Source organism: Panthera leo, chromosome D3 (assembly GCF_018350215.1).
Source record: "Panthera leo isolate Ple1 chromosome D3, P.leo_Ple1_pat1.1, whole genome shotgun sequence".
NCBI classification, from domain to species: Eukaryota; Metazoa; Chordata; class Mammalia; order Carnivora; family Felidae; genus Panthera; species Panthera leo.
The window spans coordinates 19,167,975-19,193,199 of record NC_056690.1 but is presented as its reverse complement, the minus strand read 5'-3'; the positions used below and the strand labels follow the sequence as shown (position 1 = coordinate 19,193,199).

Below are 25,225 nucleotides of genomic sequence, written 5' to 3'. Positions count from 1 at the left end.
GGAGCAGAGGCTCAGGAAGAGCTCCCAGGTACAAGTGATCTCCAGAGCCCAGACAATTTGACCTCCTCGGGTCCCCATAGGGCCCAGTATCCCACCTCCATACCACCCCATGCAGGCTCCCACTGTGAGTCATGCCTAGAGTATAAGAGCACATGTGGAGACATGAACAGATACATGTGTCACTCCCTGACCATAGAGAATACATGTGTGCACATGCAGACATACACATGGGAAAAGCCTTTTTTAACCAAAGTAGGTGCCCACAGCAGCAGAAGGTAGATGTGAAGCCTGGCCCAGCCTTGTGGAGTGCAGATGTGTGTCTGCCCTGGGCCAGGCTGCTGGGGGTACTACCAGGGCTTCTCTGAGCCCTACAGCTCTGTCCAAGGGCCCTTCTGCCTAATCAGTGCTCTGCCCAAAGGGCTATGGGTAGACGGCATGCTTCATTCAGACACAAGGATCCTGAGCATAAGGATCCCATCACAGAACCTATTCTTGTGATGGCCCCAGCCCTCTCCATGGCAGGAAGGGCTAGGGGTCCCAGAGAAGGCTATGGGCAGAAGCCTGGTTCAGGCAGGGTTCTGGCTCATCATCACTGGCCCTCATGAGAGACAGGCTCTCTGGAAGGTTCCTCTTTCCTTCCTCCACTTACCACTCTGCTTAAAACCCTACCTTTGTGGCTCTCTCCATTTGTATTAAAGTCCTTTCCTCTGGGAGACCTCACACAAAATGCTCTGGACTCCAGAGAACTGCTTGAGAATTGATGCAGAGCCTCAATTCTAGGTGTGCTGACAAGGGGCAAGCTCCAGTGACAAATCACAGCAGGGCAGGGATAAGGGGCAGCCTGGAGAGCTGTAAGAGGAAATGGAGAGTAAGAGGAAATGAATGATGATGCCCCCTGGATACTTGGCTGGGATGTGACATCCCAGAGCTGCAATCCAGCATCCCAGAGCTGGGACCATGGCCTTCTTTTCAACTGTGGTGGGGAAACAGGAACCAGGGACTCTCAGAAGCCAATTGCCCAGGGAGTGGGAAATACCTGCCCCCATGCTTGGGGCTGAATGAACAAGGTGTCAGGATGGCACTCTGTGCCTAGAATGCAGCTCCTATCCTGTCATGCCATATAGCACCAGGCATGGCCACTCCAGTGGGCACCACCCTGAGATCCTGTGCTGGGTCCAAGTGCTGTCTGAGCCTGGTGACACCCCTCTGAGATGCAAGAGGTTACATAGGTGGGGACTGAGGTTTGCTGTAAGACAAAGCACTCCCTCCCAGGCCTTTACTTACTTTAAAAAGTGGACAGTGCTCTATAAGAGTGTCCGATTATCACCTCTCCCCACTCCCCACACCAGCCCCTCCTCTGTCCCTAGGCACCCCTCACTGCAGCTGTCACTCATCATTAGCAGTAACTGTCACTGTTGGGACAGCCCCTGTCAGGTTGCAGAGCCAGGAGGGGGCAGGAGAATGTCAGATGACTCAGACAACCTCAAAGGAGAGGGATGGACACACAGAACACAGAGCTTAGGTATGGAAGTACCATTCTAGATGCTCTGCTCTGACCTTTCTTTTGCCAGAGGAGGAGAAAGAGCACCTCAGTAGGGCTTCCCCATAAGCCCCCCTGCCCTCCCACCAGTCAGGCTTGGAGAAGGGCTGGATGCAGAGAGAGTCCAGGCGGAGGGTGTCGTCAGCATGAGGCTGGGCAAGTGACAGGTAAGACTGACCCAGTGTCCTCTGACGGAGGGATTTTCTCCCACCAATGGAAAAGACTTTGCATGGAATCATCCACAGTTCTTTGCCTTGCCTAAAGGAAGTGTGTGTGTGTGTGTGTGTGTGTGTGTGTGTGTGTGCGCACGCGCGTGCATGTGCACATGTGTGTGATTTTGCCGAATCAGCCATCAGACTAGCACCTAATGACCAGCTAAGTTCTCAGCAAGAGCTCGGTTAGGACAGAGCAGGCTAGAACTTGAACTCCATTTCCTGACTCTATGCTCCCTTCTCAACCACTTAATGAGCACCTACTGATGAATGCTGAGCCTGGGAGGCAGACGCAGAGGTGCACAGGGACCCAACAACCAACTACGGAAACTAAGCTAGATGCAGCCTTTCAGGGCAGCAGGAGGTGAGGGCCATGAGTGGGACACAAGCTCCGGGAGTTCAGGGGAGGAACAAGTTTCATCCAATTGGGGAAGCAGGCAGTTGAAATCGTGTTAGACTTTTAAAGGCCAGCGGTCAACTCCAGGGCTCGTAATTTCAAGGTGTTCAGTGGGAGATAAGAACAAGAAGCAGCTGAGTAAATGTGCGCCTGATTTACATCTGCCTACACAGAGGCAATTTTCAAGTTAAAATGTTGTCAGAGGGTTGTCACAGTTTTGATCTTTCCTTTCTGTTCTTTCTCAATCCACCCACATTTTCTAGTTGGGTTGGGAAGGGGTGTGAGGGGGACAGAGCCTGGTTTAGATTCAGAGATTTTTGGAATGGTTAAAGTTAGATGGGACTTTAAAAAATGATCTAGTTTTCTCTTAGGAAAATTCAGGCCCAGAGTGCAATGTCACAACTATTCTGTCAGTTTCAGAACCTTCAGGGAGATTAGAAAGAGCAGGTCAAGAGTTCTGCAGTCATCCCCAGGCTATCTTTTGGTATTGCAGCTTCATTCTCTTTTCTGCCTAGTTCAGAAATGCCAAATAATCCCTCCGCTTGCTCCTTCCAACTGCCACCCTGCTCCACTGAGCTCTAATGGGGACTCAGCACCAGCCTCTACCCTGGCCTTGCTGTTGACTTCCTTTCTATGGTCAAGTCACTCTCTGAGCTGCCATGCCCACTTTCAGATAAAACGTGATAGTGAATGTGAAAGTGCTTTGGAAGGTAGATATGACATAAATGCCCAGGGTTGTTATTAGTACAGTAACAAAAGCATTCTCAGTTCAGAAAACATAAGAGAGCAAGCAAGTAGAAAGGAGGCCAGAAGGGAAGAAAGATGGAAGGAAAAAAAAAAAAGGGCTGCTTACCTGGTTTCTATACTCTGCTTACTGACTTTGCCCAGCTATCACCAGATGAAGAAATATGGTAAATGTGAATTTAAACCAGGCACCTGGAAGTCAGCCTATGGTGTCCATGGGGCCCAGGAAGTAGGTGTGGGAACTGGCAAATGACTAAGGCAGGGGGCACTGACTATGGATCATTTGCTGTCTTGAGCCCTATCCTGTCCCATATTTTTATTAAAGTCTTAAATCCAGAGGAACTGGGTCTTATCAAAGAGGTGAACAGAGAAGGGATATAGTAAATGTCTATGCTGACAGAATCAGAATTCAAAATTACATCGGGGGCCAGAACTGATAAAACTGAGAAAAAAGTCAGTGTAAAGTCCTACAATGAGTTAGAAAAAGCAAATGTACAGGGAGAAGACATCAATCAGTTTGTGTCAGAACAATATGAACATTTCAGCTGCTAAGTTCAGCCCTGCCTAGCCCCATGGGAAATGCCTGAGAGAGAGGTGACTATGGCCTCAAGGGGCATTACTTCACAGTCCCTAGGGGCCTAAGGCTGAAGGAGCTCACCCCCAGTTCACAGCAGAAGACTCACTGTTCTCAACACCATGGCTGGTTGTCGACAAACTGAAATACCATATGTGACCGTACCTGCCACAAGATGGTAGTCTCTCAGCTCCACCTTACAGAACTAACAAGTCCGCGGGAAGGTGATTGAGGCAGGGAGGGTCTGGAAACCAGAAACTGGAAACAGGAGAAGAAGACTTAGTGCTGTGGCAGCGGGTGAACGGACCAGAAGAGGAAATGAGCTGGCTGCCTGCTATTCTGAAGGGCACAGCTGGACTTGGTTAGAACCTGTTGGAGTTCTGGGACTCACAGAAGCTCTGGTGGAATACCTAGGTCGTGTTTGAGGCCCTCAGGCTGCAACAGTTAAGAGACCCGTGACTGGGTCTTTAGCGCATTTGGAGAGCTCACTGGCCTAGAAGGGGCCTGGACACCTTGTGGACCATTGAGGAGGCTCCCCTGAACCTCAAGAGCACAAAGCTGGGTAAGGATGGCTCATCTTTCTTGGCCAGAATTGTCAGTTTTAGGATCCTGAAAGCTGAAAGCAGGAATGGGGGATATGACAGGTGATTGGAAGGAAGGAGTGACAAAGTATAAAAAAAAAAATAAAGTGATCACCTGAATTAAGTTTATATAGGTGGGAGGCGATTACCTGGTTTTATCAATGGAATATACCCAAGGCCTGAATTCCTCCCACCAGAACCACCTGTGGTGACAGCAGTGTCACCTCAGCTGAAGCACACTGCTGTTTGGTGGGAGTAGCATGTGTTTTATTGGATCAGCCTGTGACACCTGGTAGAGAAGCCAGAGGGCCTCAGATATAAGGGAGAAAAGGTTTCACCCAGCACAGAGTTAAGCAAATTTACAAACACTCTCACCCGATGAGAGAGTGCCAGAGGGTGAAGCACAGGAATATCCTTACCCACCTCCTCTTTTCTACCCCCTACTTTCTATTGCCACTCCTAACTTCCCTAATCCTATCAATGGGGGGTCCTTACTTTATCTTCCCAAATATTACATCCTGCTAATTTTTCTTCCAAACATCTTCTGAATCTGTTCTATCCATTCTATGCCCCAGCAACCACCGCCCACCAAGTCATGGTGTTGGCTGAGGCCTCATCATCTCTCACCCACTTGAATAAACTCCACACCAACTTCTCTGCATTTCTCTTTTTGTCATAATTGATTAAGCCAATGAAATCCAATTAATCCTCCAAGTGCACACTTTCTGTCATGTCCCTCCCTTGCTCCAGAATATTTAGTGGGCCCTAAATGTGTATCAGATCAAGCCTCACTCTAGTACGGCATTAAGGGCCATGGTTTTACTCTCCAGCCTTACCTCCCCACTTGCCCTGACTGAGCCAAACTGAACAGCCATCATCCTCTTAATCCATTCCCTCCCCTCCCCTTTCAGGGAGGTCTTTGCTAGGAGTGCTGTCCTACTGAACCTCCCCTACTTTAAATACTTCTCATGTTCCAGCAACCACCCGAAGAACCGTCTCCTCCACAAGGTCTTTCTGAACCTTCTGCTAATAGCCTTTTTGCCCTCTTCTGACTTCTGTAGCACCATGTGCCTGTCCTATACACCAGAAGTTTGTCACCTACTTCTGATAACATCTCTGCTTCTGCTAAAGTATGACTTAGCTCCCGGATAATGTGCTAGTTTTCACCAGTGTATGTTCTATCTCCCTACCTAGACCATAAATTCTAATCTCAACCACAGATTCCCAGAGAGTGGAGTGGGAATGGTATCTCCTGCATCCCAGGGCTACCCACAGTGAGCACTTGATAAGACATGCTGACCAGATGTGGTGAGGAAGATTGTAGCCATGAAGTTGAGAGACCTGGGTTTTGGTTCTTTGCAGTCATGATGGGTCATGTGACTTTGGGTATGGCAGGCAAGTTTCCTTCCCAGCAAAATGATGAAGCAGATGGACAGATGCAAACATCCCTTCCAGCTCTGGTATTCTCTGAGTCTATATGACTGGGGACTGACCCAGCCCTAGGCTTGGCTAGGGAAGGAACAAGGAAGGCTGTGGACCAACCCTTAGAGGGAGAGAGGGAGAGGGAGATGGGGAGCTAATAGCTCTGGAGGAAGGAAGGACATGCTGGGCTAATGGGATAATTGGATAATCCTCAGAGCTAGGGGCTGCCAGGCTGGGGCCAGCTGTTACAAACAGACACAAATAGCACAAGCAAAACAAAAGCAATGGTGCAGGAAGCACTTTGCTGAGACATATGGGGGTGGGGGTGGCTAGAGGGTGGGGGGAAGGGGATGAAAGGAAACCGAGAGCCTCATTCTGTGGGTCTCCCTTAGGGACCCTGTGGTCTGCTCCTGTAACAAAGATTACATTTAGGTGCTTTGGACCCATTTCTGCATTAGAAGACATTCTTAGAGACCTTGGAGTTATTCTAGCCTCAAGTGTGTCCCTCCACCAAGACGATCCTTAGGGACCATGAAACCCTCATCCCTGCCTATTGAGGGTCATCTGCAGATGGGCCATCTGTTTGAAATGTCTGTGAAAATATTGCTGGACTCTTGAAAATCATAATTTTGGACACAGGTCTCAAGGTTTCCTTCATTTCTGGCTGAAAAGTGGATCTGTCAGTGGGGTTGGACATAAAACAAAAGAAATTTGAGAGGGGGCTCAGGTCTAAGAGTCAGAAGCCTGGCTTCTAGTCTCAGCCTTGCTGGGTCATATAATTCATGATGGGATCTCTCCAGACCTCAATTAGCCCATCCATAAATGGGAGCAATAAGCAATACCCTCCCTACAGAGCTATTGTGAGGATAAAATGAGATCATGAGCGTGAAATAACTTGAAATTTATAAAATATACTTTAGTTCCGACTCTATTTCTAACTCATTTTAGAAAGGCTGTTACCGGGGCGCCTGGGTGGCACAGTCGGTTAAGCGTCCGACTTCAGCCAGGTCACGATCTCGCGGTCCGTGAGTTCGAGCCCCGCGTCAGGCTCTGGGCTGATGGCTCGGAGCCTGGAGCCTGTTTCCGATTCTGTGTCTCCCTCTCTCTCTGACCCTCCCCCATTCATGCTCTGTCTCTCTCTGTCCCAAAAATAAATAAAAAACGTTGAAAAAAAAAATTTAAAAAAAAAGAAAGGCTGTTACCTTTCTCTGAGTTCCAGTTTTTTCCACCATAAGGTGATGAGATCAAACTGGATGCTTTTTAAATTTCCTTCTAATTCTAATGACTCTAATCCTCAAAAAATAGTATATTTACATTTGTATATAAGAGCATGAAAAGGAAAATTTAAGGTCAATATTATTCATGAATATAGATATAAAATGCTCAATATTAGCAAAACATATCCAGCAATGTATAAAAAATATATATAAATCATGACCCATTTAGGGTTCATCCCAGGAATGCAAGGATGGCTTAATAATAGATAACAAATCAATGTTATTCATATTAATAAATTAAAGAACATTACAGGAGTATCTCAATAGATGCCGAAAATGATTTTGATTAAAACTTCCAACATCCGGGGCACCTGGGTGGCTCAGTCGGTTAAGCAGCCGACTTCGGCTCAGGTCATGATCTCATGGTCTGTGAGTTCGAGCCCTGCGTCGGGCTCTGTGCTGACAGCTCAGAGCCTGGAGCCTGTTTTAGATTCTGTGTCTCCCTCTCTCTGACCCTCTCCCATTCATGCTCTGTCTCTCTCTCTCTCAAAAATAAATAAACGTTAAAAAAAATTAAAAAAAAAAACAACTTCAAACATCCATAAAAAAAAAAAAAAACACCCAACATCCATTCACAGTGAAAACTCTTACCAAGCCAGAAATATAAGACTATTTTCTCAACTCAGTAAAGTTAAATATTGAACAAAATAAAAATAGTTTTCAAAACTGTACAGCAAACATCATACTCAGTGGTGAAATATTAGAAGACTTTTCTTTGCAGTAAAGATCAAGCTCACTATTCTATACAATACTGTACTAAAGGTCCTAGAGATCACAATAAGATGTAAGACTGGAAAAAGAAATAAATTGACATTATTTGCAGTTGAACTAACTATCTATATAGAAAAACCCCAATAATTTCCTTAGAGTATTAATGGAACTAATGAGACTTCATCAAGGCTGTTGATCAATATAAAAAATCAACAGTGTTTCTATCTGCCAGCAAAAACTATTGTAAGAAGTAATTTTAAAACATACCATTTGTAATAGCAACAGAAGCTAGAAGGTACCTTGGAATAAATCTAACAAATATACACACACAAAAAAGACTCCAATCAATGAAAAGATGGGCCGTGATCATGGATGGGATAAGTCAATATTGTAAAACACAATTACAGTAAAACCCTGGATTGCGAGTAACTTGTTCTGCAAGTGTTCTGTAAGACGAGCAAACATTTCTAATAAATTTTAACTTGATAAATGAGTGATGTCTTGCAATACGAGTAGTACATGATGCCAAATGTCACAGGATCACAACTGAGCCGATGGTTCTTCTCTCTCTCTCTCTGGGATTGTGGGTGATCGTCTCCCATGTTTGGATGCTTGGTCTCAGGCCAAGGTGTTTGGCAGACATCAGTGTTTTTTCAGAATGTTGGAAGGTGCCTACAATTGGCACTAGGGTATTTTTTGTCACTTCAAAGCACCTTTGCTTTTCCATACAAGAGTAAGCTTAGGAATGCTTTGCTTCATTCTAGGTCAGTCTGCCTGCAGATACAGACCTCTGCTGCCTTATTGCCAGTTACATTAAATACAGTATATGACAAGAGTTTATTAATACTGTACTGTAGTCAACATCCGTGAAAGTGTATACAATGGCCCCCATGCAGGAAAAGGGTGAAAAGAAAGGCAGTAAGAAGGAAATGATTTCATTGGAAGTTAAGAAGGAAATCATCAAGAAGTATGAATGAGGTATACGAGTGGCCGGAATTGCAAGATTTTATGAGAAGTCTACATCTGCATCTCATCTGCAGAGGAAGAGGAAAAAAAGGTGGAGGAATCTCTCACTTCAAATGAGATTAGGGAGATGTGTAAAATGTGGGAGACAGTGCAAAATTTTGTAGAAAAGCACTACCTGAATAAGGCTGTAGCACTGTGAGGGATCAATCTGTTTAATGACAATCCAATGTCACATTTCCACAAAATCCTTGAAAAGAGGCAAAAGCAAGTGTTTTGGGATAGGTTCCTTGTTAAATTTACATGAAAAGAAAAAGATTCCATTGAACCAGTCGATAGCAGTGATTCTGTTAGTGATAGTGAAAGTCATCCTACACAATAACCCTCCTTTCTCTTGTCTCCCTCACACCAGTTACAAAGGTTTTCAAAGGTAAGTGCAGGTTAATTTATTTTTCTCTATATTTTGTATTTTCTTCATTATTTTGTATTATATTACAATATTATAATAATTTTTATATGAATATTTTTGGGTTGTGGAATGAATCACCTGAGTTTCCATTATTTCTTACGGGGAAATTCACTTTGATATACAAGTGCTTTGGATACAAGCACATTTCCAGAACAAATTATGCTCACAAGCCAAGGTTTTACTGTATCTCCAAATCAATTTGGAGATCACGTACAATTCTCTTAGAAATCCCAATAGAATTTTTCATGAAATTTGACAATTTGGATCCAAAATATTGTGTGACAAGAAAAAGGGTCAGGAAGACCCACGATAATTTTCTTCCTATTGAAGAAGGTGAAAATTTTCCCTAACAGAGATCTAAAGTATAAAGCCCAAGTAATTACAATAGTATGGTATAGGAACAAACAGACAAAGCGATTGGGATATAAAGATTAGAAGCAGGGGCGCCTGGATGACTCAGCCAGTTAAGCAGCTGACTTAATTTCGGCTCAGGTCACAATCTCACAGTTCGTGAAATCCATCCCCACAATGGGCTCTGTGAGGACAGCCCATGGAGCCTGCTTGGGATTCTCTCTCCCCCCACCCCCGCCCCTCCCCTGTCCGTGCTCTCTTTCTCTCAAAATAAATAAATAAACATTTAAAAAATTTTTGTAAAAAGGTTAGAAGCAAACTTGTCTGTGTATGGAAATGTGTTATGTGGTAGAGGTCACATTACAAACTAAAGAAAAGAGAAGGAGTGTTCATTAAATGATTCTAAGAAAATGGAGTTTTGATATGGAAAAGCAAAACTGAGAACAAAATACAAGTGGAAAAAATTTTAATACTTTTAAAAGCAAATATAAGAAAATATCTTTATGATCTCAGGGCGAAGATGGATTTCTTTCTTAAAACACAAAAGCAAAAGCCATAAAAAAAATTCTGCTTAACTAATTGAAATGTTTAAAAACTTTTTTTCCCCAATGAAAACAACATAAAGAAAGGATGAAGAAAAGCTACAAACAGGGAGAAGGTATCTGCAATGCATACAATCAATAATCACTAAAAGATTAGTGTCCATAGTATATAGCTGTTATGAAAATAAAAAACCTGGGACGCCTGGGTGGCTCAGTTGGTTAAGTATCTGACTCTTGATCTCAGTCAGCTCAGGTCTTGATCTCAGGATCATGAGGTCAAGCCCCGCGTTGGGCTCTGTGCTAGGCATGAAGCCTACTTAAAAAAATTAAAAAAATTTAAAAAAAAAACCCTATTAGGGGGGCACCGGGTGGCTCAGTCAGTTAAGTGTCCAACTTCGGCTCAGGTCATGATCTCTTGGTTCTTGGGTTTGAGCTCCACATCAGGCTCTGCACTGACAGCTCGAAGTTTGGAGCCTGCTTTGGATTCTGTGTCTCCCTCACTCTCTGCCCCTCCCCCACTTGTACTCTGTCTCTCTCTCTCTCAAAAAAAGCAAACATTAAAGAAAATTTTAGGGGTGCCTGGGTGGCTCAGTGGGTTAAGCATCTGACTTCGGGTCAGGTCATGATTTCATGGTTCGTGGGTTTGAGCCCCACATCAGGCTCTGTGCTGACAGCTCAGTGCCTGGAGCCTGCTTCGGATTCTGTGTCTCCCTCTTTCTCTGCCCCTCCCCAGCTTGCACTCTGTCTCTCTCTCAAAAATAAATAAATATTTTTAAAAATTAAAAAAAAAAACCCTATTAGATAAATGGGTGAAGTTATGATCAGGCAATTGAGAAGAAGAAACCTAAATGATCAATAAGCATGTGAAAATAAGTTCAATACCCTTATACATTATTTGTGGGGATGTAAATTGGTCCAACCACTATGGAAAACAATATGGAGATTCCTCAAAAATTCAAAAATAGATCTACCAATCGATCCAACAATTCCACTACTGGGTATACACCCAAAGGAAATGAAAACAGGATTTTGATGAGAGATCGTCACTCTAAAGTTTATTGCAACATTATTCATGATAGCCAAGCTATGGAAACAACCCAAATCCATCAACAGATGACTATTAAAAAAGATGTGGTACATATACAAAATGGAATATTATTCAGCCATAAGAATGGAGGATACCCTACCATTTGTGACATGGATGGATTCTGAGCACCTAATGCTTAAGTGAAACAAGCCAAGCAGAGGAAGACAAGTACTGTATGATAACACTTATATGTGGAATCTAAAGAACTTAAGTCTGTAAAAACAGAAAGTAAAATGGTGGTTACCAGGGGTTAAGAGTGGGGGTGGGGGGAAAGATGACTGCGCTTGTAACGAGTAGTAAATAAGACATAGAGATCTAATGCATAGTATAATTAATATAGACAATAATACTGTATCATAATTATGTGATATGATAAATATCCCCACATGGGTAATCATATTATAATATATAAATGTATTTAAGTAACTAACTGTACACCTTAAACTTATACAATGTTACATGTCAAATGTATTCAATAAAAGTTAAAAAAAAATTTTCAGTCAATCTCACTAGTAATTAGGGAAAGGCAAATTAAACTATATTTTGCAGCCATCCATAGTTACTCAACAATTTGAAAGTGTTGGTGGTACTTTAAGTGTGTCCTTCAGGGAGGGGAGAAGGATGGGGACTGAATTCACATGCCTATGTAATAAAAGCCCAATAAAAATAAAACTCTGGACAGCAGACCTTGGGTGACTGTGAGCACTTGATAAGGCATTCTGGGTCCCTGGTTAATAATACTCAGTGCGTATTGTTATACATTGATATGGTAGGAGGGTGATTCATCTTGACTCCATGGGGAGATGACACAGAAGTTTCAATCTCGGGGCCCTCCCAGACATCATTCTATGCATCTCTTCTTTTGGCTCGTCACGATTTGTATTACCTATGTCACAATAAAACTGAATTAAAAAAAATTTTTTTAAGTGTTGGTGGGGAAGTGAGGAGATAGAAATATGCGATACCCAGTGTAGGTGCAGATGTGAGGACCCTGGGACCTGGCATTTTCCATTTCTAGGCCTCAATCTTCAATAAAGACACACAAACATGTATGTACATATAAAACCAAGCACATGGACGTTCATTGTGTCACTGTGATACTAAAAAGCTGAAGCAACTCTCAGAGGTGGAGGGGATACATAAACTGTGCTGGGCCCCTTCAGGGAACCACCACATGAAAGACAAAATGAGGTCTTATACTCCAAGTTAAATTTCTCTAGCTACTTCTAGACTACGCTTTGAATTTCTACCAGTGCCAGGTGCCAGTGCTCACGGCTGCTGTCCTTTTCCTCACTTTTAGCTCAACAAATCTTATACAATTTACATACAGCTTCCTCTTAAAACATTCCTGGGTCCTTTTAATTCTGACATTGAAGATGAGAAACCAAAGACTCAAAAAAGGTGGGTCATGCTAAATTCACATGGCAGAAGACCACCAGAATTAGAACTGAAACCCTGGCCTTCTGGCTCCTTATACCATGTAAGGCTACAGATTATCTCACAGAATGGTAAATACAGAATTTACCCCACCTCTCAGCATGGGGCACTCACTCTCTCAAACATCCCTAGGTAGCTCTGGCCTCAGCTACTACTACCCCTTCTGGCTGGTGAAGTGTTTGGATCTGATTTTACCACTAACTCTCCATGTGACTTAGTAAATCAAACTCTGCGCCTCAGTTTCCTCATCTGTTTGAGGCCAATAATCTCTGCCTGGCTATCACATGAGCTCATTAATAGAACCAAGTGAAATAAAAGATAGGACAATAGAAATGTATCAAATAAGTGAGAAATTAACTTTATATTATTCTTCGGATGCAGAAATGCCTGCCCTCTTGCTAAAAGGATCATGGGATGTCCAATTTGCAAAAAATTTGACGTGGAGAGTTTTGTCACTGAAGAGAAATGAAGCATGGTGGTGGAGTGGGGGCTGCTGGACTCACACCAGAAGCTGGACTCTGGAAGCTCTGCTCCCTTTCCCTGCCTCCTCCTGCTTGTAGCCTCTGTGCCACTGAGTTCTCTGGCACAGGAACACTAGCAGCCAGTCTGGGGTCCCTTGAGGCAGGGCTGGCCAGCCCTGACAAAATACTGAAGTTAGCCAAGTTGGCCTTCTACATTTCTTCCCTGTGCCTTTCTCCTTCACTGTGTCACTAGCCTTCACTACATCTTTCCTGGGTTACTAAGGGAGGGGTTCTATACAACCAACTCCCCCTCTCCCAACCATGGTTAGGCTTCCCACTATTTAAGACCGGTAAGGTTGGGAACTGTGCCTGGCCTTATCTTGGCAGAGTCCATACTGAACAAATGTCTAACTCAGCCAAAGGGACTGCTGCATGTGTTCCTCCTTAACCAGAAGCTTTGTGCTAAGCTGGAAATGGAAATGTTTGGTGGGTCCCTTCCCACAGACTGTTGAGGACTATTGCCTTGCCCTCCTCTCCTAGGCAGGTTGTCCAACAGGCCATGGTAGCCCCTGGGGTGATGGTCACATAAGGCAGTGGAGGGAGGAACAAGAACTGGGAGTATATGCGCTGGGGGTCTCTGCTCCTTGCCCTGACTCCTTTGTTGTAGACCAGAGGTTGTGTTCCCGGCACAGGCAGGCAGGTAGCCTGGGGTTCCCCATGGACGGCTAGAGCTGAGAAAGTTCAGCAGGTTATGCTATCTCCCTTTTCTCATTTTTAAAATAGAGAAATATTTCCATTCTCTTACTTCACAATGCTGTTAAGAATTAAATGTGAATTAATTAATGAAGAGTTAAAGATTAAATATGAAAATAAGTAAGAAGAGAAGGGAGACAAGCAAGACATCTTCAGAGCCAGGCTGGTTTGCCAGGCTCCTCTGTGATCCTTGGGCCACTGCCAGCTTGGACCTTGGTCCAGTGGCCCAGGGCCACTTCTCACCTGGACCAGGGATGTGAAGACCAAATACAGGAGGCCCTGCCCTTCTGAGTGGCCTTTAATCCACACAGGATTGTTTTCTCTACCAAACAGACCAAAAGGAAAGAAAGCCAGAGAGACATTAGTTCTTTTCTTAGCTCCTAAATGGCTGACATTTCAGGAAACCAAAATTCTGAATGGGACCAGAGGGGATTTCAATTCATCCTGCCTGTCTTCAGGCAGAGTCAGTCTTACATGAGGATTCTGTTACACAGGGTGTACTTTCAGAGGTTCAGGGGAGGCCTTGTCCAAAAATCTCTTCCAAACTTATTTGCTCATGCTTGAAAATCCATTGTTAGAGCTTTATCTCTGACACAAGCCAAATGTAGGTTTTGTCTTCTGTACAACTGGCACAAGTCACACATGTAAAATTGTATCATCACCTCAGTTTGAATGAATAAACCAGTCCTTCCTGAGAACAGGCTTGGATGGAGAGGAGAGGACCAGAACATTGTAGGCAGCAGCCACTAAGGCCGGAAGAGGGAAGATGGGAAGGTGTAGAAGAGAAAGAATGTAGAAGGAATGTAGAGCTGGTAAAGAGTTTTCACCTGGACAGTCAGTTACAGTCTCCAAAGTACCCAAAAAAACTGTATGTAAAAAAAAAGAAAAAGAAAGAAACCACCCCCCCCCTTAAAAAAAATCACACTCTATGATTCGATTTATGTCTAGCAAATGCAAACTAATCTATAGTGACAGAAAGCAGATCAGTGGTTGCCTGGGAAGGGTTGGGGGTAGGTAAGATAAGAGGAATGACAAGGGGCATGGGGGAACTTGGGGGGTGATCAGTATCTTGATTGTGATGATGGTTTTGAGAATATATATATGGGCCAAAACTTATCAAATCATACACATTAAGTATGTGCAGTTTACTTATTGTATCTCAATTATACCTCAATATAATGTTTTTTGGAAAAGAGTGAAAAAAAAAAACCCAAAAACTATGTGAGTACAGTATACCTGCCAAATAACCCATCTCACACAACTCTGGTAAATTCTGGCAGAAACAAGTGTTTTCCAAGAGCACACCTCAGCTCTCTGAGAATCAGGTATTCTCTCTGTAAATTGGTAGACATGAACTAGACAATCCTAAGATCCTATCCAGATATCATGATCCAGACTGTCAGGGTCAAATATGTTAACCGATAGAAAACCATTATTAAAGCCTAAAGGATCTGATAAAAATGCAAGGCAGGGATTATTAAATAACCAACATATATAGAGATATTGGGCAAAAATAGTGGATTAAATATGTGCATCTAATTTCACTATATCTAAAACTCCATTAAGAGGGATTTTTTCCCCCCAAGGGTAAAGTCTCCAATAGGGCTCCTTAGAAAGAAAAACTATGACATCAGAAATGAAAAACTTAATGGATGGATTAGAAGACAGATTGAAGAAATTTCCCAAAAAGTAGAGTAAAAAGACAGGGATAGAAACTAGGAAAGAATAAAAGAAAGGGAAGAAAGAAACTAGGAAAGAACAGATGAGAAATTCATCTGAATAGCTGAATGGCAGGAGTTTTAGAAACACAACAAAGGATACACTAATTCAAGAAAACACTCCAGAATCAAAGGTCATGAGTTTTCAGATTGAAAGGGCCACTGAGTGGCCAGCACAATAGGTATGTCACTGTGAAATTTCTTAACATGAGGGACAAAGAAATCCTACAAGGTCACATGCAAAAAAGGCTTTGGCCTCAACAGCAGCCCTGGAAGCTAGAAGACAATGGAGCCAGGCTATCAACGTTCTGAGGCAGACACACAAGGTTTAAAAAAATTTCCCTCTAATGAACTCTCAGGAAGTTCTAGAAAATACATGTCATCAAAAAGAGGGAAGAAAGCAGGAGATGAGAAGACATGGGATCCAGAAACAGGTGATCCAACACAGGAAAGAGGAAAGGGAATTCCCCAGACTATAGTAAAGGGAGGATCCAGGAGGCCAGCTGTAGTCTCCCGCTCTGAGCAGGAGAGAAGGCTCCAAGAGACCTTCCTTAGAACAAACTGAGAAGACACCTGGGTAACTGGGAGAGTTTAAGGCTAATTAGTGACAAGATCTTAGAAACATACATGTATGAAAAAAAAAAGATAATCAAACAAAAAGATATGTTGTAAAGGAAAAGCAATCGTGGTTGACTATGTGGCTTAGCTGTGAGTCGCACTTGCATTGTTATAATAACAAGTGCACTAATTATTGATCTACCAAAAATTACTGTATAAATATATTGAGAATAAGGGGGCCTGGGAAGTGTGCATTAAGTATAAAAGGGGTGAGTGGAGAAAAGGGAGCTGAATCCTCATCTCCCATTGTGGGAAGTCAACAGATAATGCTTGAACTGAAAAATCAGGAAGTAGGAATACAAACATGTTATTTATAGATAGGTAAAAGAATTAGTTAAAAAAAAGTTGAAAATGGTCCCTCCAGGGAAGGGGAAACAGGGGTGGGGGGGGGTGAGGGGAGTGGGTGGAGGGAGGCTGAGGACTGCTCTTTGTCTTAATAAGCCTTGTAGAACTGGTTGACTTTTTAAATTATGTGCCTGGTATAAAAATAATTTTAAAAAATTAGTGTGGTGAATGAATAATGAAATTAACACTTCTTGAGGCCTATTATGCCAACAGGTGTTCCCCATGTAGGTGCTAACCTGCTGGCGCTAGGTTTTCTGAGCTGCTGGTCATGGAAAACACACGTATGAAGGTGCTTCCATTAGGGAAGTAACATGGGGGCTAATCCCATACCTGTGCTTACTGCTGCCTCAATAAGTTACTTAGACTAAGTCTCAGCATCTCACCTTGAGAAATCCTGTGAAGGTTTTGTGAATAACTGTCTACAGAATACCAAGTATGCAGGGCTTAGATCTATAGCTTCAGTCCTAATTTGGAGAAGAGCAAGGGATAGAAGTGTAGTGAGTGGGACAGAAAAATATGCGCTCTGCTAGTGACAAACAGACTCTGGCTCTGGCAGCAAGAACAAGAAGGAGGTCCTGCTTATGGGTTGGTTCATAACCGGAACATTGGACTTTGTTTCTTGTACACTTGTGTCTTTAGTGAAAACTGAAAAGTTTCTGCTTCGGGATGTTGAAATGGAGACTCCATAGGAGTAGTTTCTGAGACTGAGTCCTCTTGTCAGCAGCCACCATCAGGGGCAGCACAGCATGAGGCCAGATCTCAGTACAACGTATTATGTGGAAGAAAAACACCCTAAGCTAGGAATGAAAAGACCCAGCTTCCAAGATACCCTCTCTGACACTTACTGCTTTGTGACCCTGGATAAGTAACTTACCCTCATGGCTCACTTTTCTCTTCAGTAAAAGGACTTGACTATATGCTTTCAAGCTTCTGTTCCTGGCATGTAACAAAGTAAACTCCCTGAGGACAGGGACCGTGTCTATATTGTTCTTCATGGCCTGTATATTGCATTCTGTAAAACTGCTGTAGTCCCATGATATGCAAATTTGCAGGGGAGCGAGGGGGAAAAGAAGAATCAGGTTTTTGTTTTTTGTTTTGTTTTTTAGAGAGAGAGACAGAGAGAGCGCGCAATAGGGGAAGAGAGGGAAAATCTTAAGGAGGCTCCATGCGCAGGATGGAGCCTGACATGGGGCTCGATGTCACAACCCAACCCTGGGATCATGACTTGAGTCAAAACCAAGAGTTGGACACCTAACCGACTGATCCACCCAGGTGCCCCAAGAAGAACCTTTTGAGGGGAGGTTTGTTCTTTCTTATTTTTCATTCTTTGGGGGTTTTTTTCCCTGTTGTTTTTTGTTGGCAGGACACACCCAAAGATCCAAATTTGTATTAAAAAGAAATGAAAAAAAGGAAAAAAGTACCTAGCACACTGCCTGGTACATTGCAGGTTTTCAATACCTATTTGTTGGATGAGTGAAATAGAAGATAAAGACAGTTCATTAGACTCTTCAAACTGGAAAATGACCCCAGCCAATGAAATTAACTACAGGTGAAGAAAAAACAAAAGCCTAGCAAAAAGGAAAAAAGGTCTTTGTGGTTGCCCCAGCTAAATAGGAATGGAACTGGACTCAAGTCCCAACAATGTGGGAGCTCAACAGAGGGTAGGTCAGCACAGATTCAACAGGGAAGGGAAGGAGCCACATCTTGGGATATTTAGAGGAAAACATCTGTGCAACAAAATACTACTCTAAGCAAACTGGCAAAGTTTGGCAGTGGAACAAGACACAGTCAAAAGAGCACACAGTATTTGGTTCAAGTTCTACCTCTGCTACTTGCCTGTTAGGCTGACTCTCTAATGTCTGAGGCTGCTTCTTTTTCTAAAAATCAGGGCTAATAATAGCATCTACTTCATAGAATTTTGGTTAGCATGGAAGTAAGTTAGATGTGGTATGTGAAGAAAATATTTTGCAAGCTATAAAATATAGATTGTTAATCTGATTGGCCAGGATCCCTCCTAATTAATCTCTCACTAACAAATCAACATGGATTATTCACTTTGAATGTCACTTTGAAAATCAAATGGAAGGGCCTTGAAAGGTGGGTAAGTTTTGATAAAGGAGGGCAGGAGGAAGAAAACATGGGCAGTTAGAATCTAGGGAGGGATGTTGCAGAGGCTGCTCCTGAATGGTCAAGAGCAGATAATCCCAAGGCAGAGCATTAAGGAGACTGGTTCAGGAGCCAGAAACTGGATTCTAGACTTTGTGATTGGATGAACCTGTGAACCCTCATCTGGGTGGTTTTCTCAACTGTAGAGGAGAGGTAACACCACCACCTCTGTTTTCTTGGAGGCTATTGTAATGTCACGTGAGACAGTGGATGTGAAGAATTTTTAAGAATTATTGATCACCATCTCTGCAAATGGGAGATTATCATTCCTTTAGAACAGCATGGATGAGGTGACAGGAGGCCCATGTATAATAAACATTGTCCACTGTTATGGACTGAATTGTGCCCCCCACCCCCCGCCACCCCAGATTCTTATGATGAAATCCTAACCCCTAATGGGACTGTGTTTGGAGACAGGGCCTTTAAAGAGGTGGTTAAGATTAAATGAGGTCAAGCATGGAACCCTAATCCAACAGTACTGGTGTCCTTATAAAATGAGGAACAGACAACTAGGGATGTATGCTCACAGAGAAAAGGCCATGGGAGGACACAACAAGAAGGTGGCCATCTGTAAAACCATGGAGAGAGGACGCAGGAGAAACCAAACCTGCTGACACTTTGATCTTGGACTTCTAGCCTCCAGAACTGTGAGAAATAGATTTCTGCTGTTTCAGCCCCCCAGTCTGTGGTATTTTGTTATGGCCGCTCTAGCAAACTAGAACGCTCACCTAAACAGTTTTGATTCCTTTACTCCCTTCCCCAGAACAAATTCTCCCTTCATACTGAAGAATAATGCACAAAAATGGTTCCTAGAGGCACTCTGGCCAGCCAGCAAGGGGAGGAGGCAATGCGGCTGGTGGTCAGGACCCTGTTAGGAGCTTGTCCTGTCTAGTTGTGGATTATGTTCCTGAATTGCTGAGTCAATGGAAACCGGCTTTGTCTGCTCTTAGACACCAAGTTTGCCTTCTTTTGCCTGTATGCCAAGATTCTGAAGCTTAACAGAATGATAAGCTGTTTAAAGAGCTTGTAGTCCAAGGTAAGGATGTAGGTCCATGATTAAAACTTAACTTTCCTCTTTGTTATGTGCTGGGTAATTGAAATAATGATACCTTAGAAATAGGAGACAAAGTTTAAATCTTGGTTGGGAACTCCAAAAGTAATTATGTGGACTTCTTATTTTTTATGTTTATTTATTTATTTTGAGGCGGGGGAGGGGCAGAGAGAGATGGGGACAAAGAATCCCAAGCAGGATCCCTGCTGTCAGTGCAGAGCCAGACGTGGGGCTATCTCATGGACTGTGAGATCATGACCTGAGCAGAAATCAAGAGTCAGATGCTTAACTGACTGAGCCACCCAGATGCCCCATGGGCTTCTTTTGAGGTTGAATTCCATCAGAATTAAAAAGACAAATCTGGTAACTCTGCATTACTCCTTACACATTAACTTAATAGGTTTACTCATTCAACAAATTTTCTTAATCACTTACTACATGCCCACTTCTATTCTAAATCATAGATACAATAAGAATACAATAGACATAGCTCCTGTTCCTATAGAGCTTACAGTTGAGTGGGAAAATATAGATAAGAGCATGAGGATAAAAATGAAACTCTATGGCCTGGCATTTAAAAATTCAGTTAGGGGCGCCTGGGTGGCTCGAGATGGTTGAACGTCTGACTCTTGATTTCTGCTCAGGTCATGATCTCAGGGTTGGGTATCGAGCCCTGCATTGGGCTCTGCGCTGAGCATGGAGCCTGCTTGGGATATTCTCTCTCTCTTCCTCTGCCCCTCTCCCCCATGCTCTCATTCTCCCTCTAAAATAAAAAAAAAAAAAAAAATTAAAAATTAAGAATCCATTTCAGTCTGGGCCCAGTCAACCTCTCTAGTTACCTTCTACATTCCTCCTCATATGCCTTGCTCCAAACAAATCACACCAGTCAAACCCTTCTAAGCTCTGTACTTTCATTCTTATTCCCTACCTAGATTGCTTTCTATGCCTATTTAAATCCTATCCATCCAGCAAGGTGTGGTAGTAGCCCCTAAGATGGCTCCCCAGTGATCTCTGCCTCTTGGTATTCACACACTTGTATGTGGGCTGAACTTAGTGACTTGCTTCTAATGAAAAGAATCAACAACAGTGACGGGATATCACTTGTGAGACTAGGTTACAAAAGGACCGAGGCTTCCATCTTGGTCTCTCTTAAGGGAAGCCAGCACTGTGGAGAGGCCTATGTTATGAGGGACTGAGGCCTTCCGATGACCACTTCAGTGAACTTGAAATTGTTTTTTCCTCTACCCCCTTGTTCAGCCTTTAGGCTGGGAAGCTTGACTGCAATTTCATGAGAAACCTTGAGCCAGAGTGGCCAGCAAAGCTGCACCTGGTTTCTTAACCCACAAAAACTGTGACATAATATTTATTGTTTTAAGCTACTAAGTTTTGAGGTAGTTACTCAGCAATAGACACTATTGTTACTCAGCAATAGACACTAATACACAAAATGGGGTAATTTGTTATACAACAGTAGATAACTACACACAAGACCTAGTTCAAATTGCTCCCCTGAATTTTCTTTGACCTAGCCTAGCCCAGAGTAAATTCTGCCTCCTTTGAACTTGATGTAGACCAACTTCTCATTGGTCATTTATACTTTTGAAATATTAGGTACTTTCTATCTTCTGTTTCTGGTCCTTTCCAAATAACCAAAGTCGGTAGCTGCTTAAATTACTTGCTCAGAATAAGTATTTGGCAAGGTAGAGAAGGAGGTTTTAAGAGGCTAGAATTTTGTATCAGAAAGGAGCTTTTGAGGCACCTGGGTGGCTCAGTTGGTTAAGTGACTGACTTTGGCTCAGGTCATGATCTCACCGTTCCTGAGTTTGAGCACCTTGTCAGGTTCTGTGTTGATAGCTCACAGCCTGGAGCCTGCTTCAGATTCTGTGTCTCCCTCTCTCTCTCTGCCCCTCACCCGCTCACACTCTGTCTCTCTCTCTCTCTCTCTCTCAAAAATAAACATTTAAAAAAATTTTTTTAAAAGAAAGGAGTTTTATTTCATTTTTTAAATGTTTATTTAGTTTTGGGAGAGCGCAAGTGGGGGGAGGGGCATACAGAGGGGGACAGAAGATTCAAAGCAGGCTGTGCACTGACAGGCTGACAGCACAGAGTCTGATGCGGGGCTCGAATTCACAAACCAGGAGATCATGACCTGAGCTGAAGTAGGACACTCAAACAACAGAGTCACTCAGGTGCCCCTATTTCACTTTTGGTGGCTGATAAATGTCTTATAGGTGGAAAGTTGAGGCAGAAATTAGAAAAGGGACCACAGCCAAAAAGAAAAAGAAAGAAAGAAAGAAAAAAAAAATGAAAGAAAGAAAAGGCACCACAGCTTGGGAAGAACTAATTTTTGGTCTTCATCAAAGTGAGGCATCAGCAGCCCATACTGACAGCCAATTCTCCTTGTAAATTCTTTCTAGTGATTTCCTTCTTATTGTGTGAGGAGCTTAACCTGTTGGCAGTTGTGAGAAGCAACAGAGAGTGGCTCTGGGGCACTGGGGTCACTTCAGAGGAGGGAAGCCAATTGTTTTCTCAGGGCCCCTCTCTCACGTTTATTCTTTTCAGGGCCTCTGTAGAAGGACTGTGCTGAAGACCATTTCCTACACGTAGCACCATTTATTTAAAACATGCACCACATATACACAAAAAAAACCAAATGCAAAGGAAAAAGGGGGAAAAAGGCTGCTGAAGACCAGAGTCACTAAGAGTTCAGGCTAAGAATAGACAAGAACTCTGAGAGCTGCTTGGCTATGTGACCTCCTGCAGGGGCCTGGCAATGAGCCCAATCCAGCTTTGTTTTTTCTATGTCTTTACAAAGAACGAGCACTAGCTTGGGAGTCAGGAGACCTGAGTTCTAGGCCTGGTTCTGCCAGTACTTTCTTCTGTGAACTTGAGTGAGTACTTCCCCTTTCTAGGCCTCAGTTTCCCATTTGTAAAATGAAAGACACTAGACTCCAAGATTTTCCAATTCCAATACTGAGAGAACACAAAGGAAAACTAAAAGACTTATCGTAGCTTTGTCATTAAGAACCACACCTCTTTGTGCCTCTGTTTTCTCATCTATAAAACAAGGTGATATATTCATTCATTCATTCATTCATTCCTTCAACTAATATTTCTTGAATACCTACTATGTACTAGGCTTGGTGCTAGGGATACAATGGTGAGCGAAGACAGATATGGTCTATGTTCTTGTGGAACTTCTAGTCTATTGGGGGTAGAAGAGAGGGGGAACTGTAAGCAATCACATAAATGAGGGTGTTATTGATGCCAAGATAAGTATGACAAAGGAAGGATCATACTTGGTTCTTGGTGACCAGGGGATGGAATAGTCACAACCTCCATCAATTTTAACGTTCTGTGATCTAGTAGGCATCTCTTCTGGGAAGCACAGAGGAACCCTTTGAACAAGTTACATCTCAAAAACCAAAAACAAAACCCCCCAAATTCATATCTCATACCATAGCTATTTTTCAGCTCAATTAACCCAATCAACCATCTATTGTGTACCTACTACGAGGAATCAACCTCCCAATTCCTGTCTTCCCGGAGTTTACACTAGTGGGCAGAATGGATTCATAAATTGACATAGCTATAAAATGTCTCACATCATTCTCTGATTGCTAATTATGTGCTTTAAATAATAATGTTTCATAAGAGTTAAGAATCAAGTGGGGATTTGGATGTGCTAGGGGAATCAGACATTTTCTTGGAAGCAAAAATTGAGATATGTGCTAAAGGTTTGCTACATGGTTTCAGATGAACAGAAACAATGGTATCAGGGTACAATGGCCTTATCCCCTATGAGTAAGGTAGTATGGTACAGGGTACATACAAGAATGATCTAAAGTGGGAGATTCTTAAATCCCTTTTGGGCAGGAGGGATTCAAGCCTCACTTTTTGTCAAGGGCAAGAGACCTCTTCTGTGACCCACTCTGAACACCATCCCTTAGATTAGGAGGCCTGCTTCTGATGCACATCCTGACTTGGGATGGCTATCTTACTTCTGAGTCTGTTATCTCATTTGTAAAACGAAGGGGTTAGATTATATCTAACACCCCTTACAGTAACCAGAAAGATGATTAAAATCTGATTCTTGTAAGAATTTTTATTATTTCATTTTTAAACTGGTGGTTGCTGCCACGGAATATGAGCTATGGAATTTTTTGTTTTGTTTTTTTTTTTGTTTTTGAGCTATGGAATTTTGGACAAGTTATTAAATTTCTAAGCCTGACTTACTTTCTTTTTTAAATTAGTTTTTAGAATAAAAAAGTAACACATGCACAGATTTTTAAAAATCAAACATTACAAAAGACTATTATGATGGTTACAGAGTTTTTGTTTGGGGGGTAAAAAAGTTTTGGAAAAGGTAGTGATGGTTGTACAACTTTGTGAATGTAATTAATGCTGCTGATTATATGCTTAAAATGGTTTAAATGGAAAATTTTATATTATACGTATTTTACCACAATTAAAAAAAATTAATAATGTAATATAGCAAAACCACTGAATTAAATAATTTAAATGGAGGGGGCACCTGGGTGGCTCAGTTAAGCATCCAGCTTTGGCTTAGGTCATGATCTCATGGCTGGTGAGTTTGAGCCCGTGTTGGGCTCTATGCTGACAGTTCAGAGCCTGGAGCATGCTTTAGATTCTGTGTCTGTGTCTTTCTCTGCCCCTCCCCTGCTCATATTCTCTCCCTCTCAAAAATAAATAAACATTTAAAAAATTAAAAAAAAAAAAAAACAGCATCTGACTTCGGCTCAGGTCATGATCCTGCAGTTCATGGGTTTGAGCCCCGCATTGTGATCTTTGCTGACAGCTTAGACCCTGGAGCCTGCTTCAGATTTTGTATCTCCCTCTATCTCTGCGCTTCCCGCTCATGCTCTATCTCTCTCAAAAATAAACACTAAAAAATTTTTTTTAATAAACGAATATAAATGATTTAAATGGGTGAATGATATGATATGTGACTTGTATCTCAGTAAGATTGCTGAAAAAAGAAACTTAAAAGACAATAGTGTGCCAAATTAAATACATAAATAAAAATAAAAATGTGTATCCACTAAAAAAACACATAAAAAACAAAAAACAAAGAAAAAAACAAGTGTACCATAAGAGTATATTCTCTAGGGGTGCCTGGGTGGCTCAGTTGGTTAAACATCTGACTCTTGATCTCAGGGTCATGAGTTCAAGCCCCATGTTGGATATACCCAGTGTGGAGCTTTTTCTTAAAAAAAAAGAAAATTAACATTGCAAAATTGACTTCTATAGAGTCCAATTTATACTCCTACCAAGAAATCATTCATCCATTTTATTCATTCAACCAATATTTGAGTGCCTACCATGTGCCAGGCGCTATTCTAAGCCCTGGAAACACAGCAAATGAGCAACAACAACATAAAGACAAAATCCATTCCTTAATGGAGCTTACAGTTTTGTAGGGGAAAGGGCAAACAAAAAAGTAAAATATATAGTATTTCATGTGGAACTAAGTGCTATAGCTAAAATAAAGCAGAGAAAGGAGTGTTGGCCAGGGGTGGGGGCTAGAGATTTGAATAGGATGTTTAGGGGATGAGAATTCTTAAGCCTCAGTTTTCTTATCTGTAAGATGGGACATTAACAGTGCCTATCTCATAGGACTGATTATTGAAAGAATTCTATGAAATTATATGTTGCACATAAAAATGAATATTTCCTAAATGGAAACTATCGTTATTATAAACAACCTTATAGCTAGGAAAAACTGTGGCCTAGGGAGGAAAAATTTGCTTAAGGCCCCAAGAAAAACTGTGGTTGGGTAAGAACC

The 25,225-nt window shown here is 42.4% G+C and overlaps 1 protein-coding gene and 1 long non-coding RNA gene across 8 annotated transcripts in view; one reads left to right on the top strand and one right to left on the bottom strand.

Moving 5' to 3' along the window:
- The window catches only part of UPB1 (beta-ureidopropionase 1), a 104,480-nt gene that overhangs the window by 19,858 nt on the left and 59,397 nt on the right, over positions 1–25,225 (top strand). The gene's annotated exons all lie outside the window — the stretch shown is intronic.
- LOC122203044 overlaps positions 1–25,225 on the bottom strand; it is a 35,802-nt gene that overhangs the window by 10,046 nt on the left and 531 nt on the right. For 2 of the 4 annotated variants that reach the window (XR_006195039.1, XR_006195043.1), the window contains exon 1: positions 670–4,194. The exons of 1 other annotated variant lie outside the window; for it this stretch is intronic. This is a non-coding gene — a long non-coding RNA (uncharacterized LOC122203044). Of the gene's footprint in view, positions 1–669; positions 4,195–25,225 lie in introns of those variants that run through there. One more of the 4 variants, XR_006195040.1, reaches the window with a different exon arrangement.